A 2,155-nucleotide genomic window follows, 5' to 3' on the forward strand; every position below is an offset into this window, starting at 1 on the left:
ACCTTGCCAGTCCACCACGACTTCTCAAATATGATGGCTAGTGGTTTAGCGACTTCATCTGCCAGTTCCCTCAGGACCCGTGGATGTATCTCATCAGGTCCCATGGACTTGTGCACCTTCAGGTTCCTCAGGTGGTCTCGCACTTGGTCTTCACCTACAGTGCACGGTTCTCCATGTTCCCAATCCTCGCCTTTGCATTCTGCATCATGGACAGTGCGGTTGCAGTCCTTGCCAGTGAAGACTGAGGCAAAAAAGTCATTGAGGACCTGAGCTCTGTCTCTGTCCCGGGTAACCAGTTCTTGCGTTTCCTTCTGGAGAGGGCCCACATTTTCCCTAGTCCTTCTTTTCTTGCTGACATACTTAAAGAAGGATTTTTTGTTTGTCTTAATGTCCCAGGCCAGATTTAGTTCTATCTGGGCTTTAGCTTGTCTAACCCGATCGCTGGCTGCTTGAACGGTTCCTCTGTATTCCTCCCAGGCTACCCACCCCTGTTTCCACTCCCTACAGGCCTCCTTTTTCCTTTTGGTCCTGTCCAGGATTTCCTTTTTCATCCATGCAGGCCTCCTGGCTTTTCTGCCTGCCTTCCTCTTTGTAGGGATGCATCGCTCCTGAGCTTGGAGGAGGTGGTGCTTGAATATTAACCAACTTTCTTGGGCCCCTCTTCCTCCAGCTCTTCATCCCATGGCACCATACCAAGCAGATTCTTCAGGAGGCCAAAGTTAGCTCTCCCAAAGTCCAGGATGGTCATCTTCAGAAAGATGCTGTCTCAGGACAACAGTTTTTCCTCACATGCCTTTGATCCGCTCCCATAACACTGCTGCTCAAGTTTGGGAAATTCTGCAGCATCATTATCAGTAGCATGCTCTTACCTTGATCTCTATGCATACTGTTGAGTTTAGGGCCCTTACAGCCCCAGTTTCTCAATCTCAGGTCCTTTGTACCAAGAACAGGCCTTGGAGTTAGTTATGAAGTACTTGTTTACTGTCTGTTGCATCACTTGTAATCCGTGAGGAGGGTGGTTGGCTGGTTAGGACACCGATAAGTCTGTGTTACACAGTCACCATTGCTGTGGCTATAAACAGGCTTGTTTCTAGCAAATTCTCTGTGCTGATTCCGGCAGAAATGCCCTTTACCTGTGTGCAGCACATACTCTCATTTCACCCCCACCCGTAGGGACTAAAACTTGCCTGGTCTGTTGCTATTTCTCTGGTCCTAGCTCTGGAAGGAACAACATTCCTCCCATTTGCTGGAGAGGGGGATGGCAGGAATACTGGAGGGAAGTAGTTTTTCTGGGGTCCTCAAGCATTAGCTCTCCCTTACCATGTAGGGCTGCTAACAGTTGCTAGCCTTTCTTCAGTCGGTTGCATGTGTTTTGAGCTTTGTACATTCATATATGGTCATGAATAGGACTATGTCATGTGTCCGTGACTGTAACTGCAGAATGAATACTTCTGACTAGATATTCTGCACGTTACGTATTTTGGCACTGTGTGAAATAGAAGTACCTTGAAATTAGAACAGCTATTGTGCACACAGAGCTACTGTAGTGAGAGGGATTGTACTTTTGTCTTCCAGGAAATTGGCAATAAAAGTGTAAGTTGCAATAAAAATGTAAATGGTACTGCATATTCGGTTGTGATTATGATTGCCTGGATGCAACTATAGGTTTGATAGGAAAGAAGCAGAAATAACTTATTTGCAGTACTTACCTGAATCTAGGATTTAATTTTTTTCCCCTTCTGGTTCTGGTGCTTACTTTGGCACCTTTCAGGTCAGGCAGAGGGAAGTAAAGTCAATGAAAGTAAAATGCAAGCTGCTTCTGTTTCCCACTTGGAAGCATGTTGATACAATACAATTTCAAGCTGAATGGGACCCGCACCAAGGAAATTGGTGCGTGTGTTCTTCTGATCTTGAACGGTGTTGGGAAATACTGGGTGTGACTTTGATCTATTTCCTGAGTGTACAGACTAGTCATCTGCACACGGGTGGAGAGACAAGAGGTTCTAGTTTCAGCCCAAACCAACTGTCTTAAGATGTGGGTGGGTGGAGGCTATTGTTTGCTTTTCTTTTGACGTGGAGACGATACACACTTAAGATTTTAAAGTGCTTTTTACATTTAGTAGTACTATAATCAGTGTTTTACATTGCTTCCCCC

This window comes from Charadrius vociferus, unplaced genomic scaffold (assembly GCF_000708025.1).
Source record: "Charadrius vociferus isolate BGI_N301 unplaced genomic scaffold, ASM70802v2 scaffold301, whole genome shotgun sequence".
Classification (NCBI taxonomy): domain Eukaryota; kingdom Metazoa; phylum Chordata; class Aves; order Charadriiformes; family Charadriidae; genus Charadrius; species Charadrius vociferus.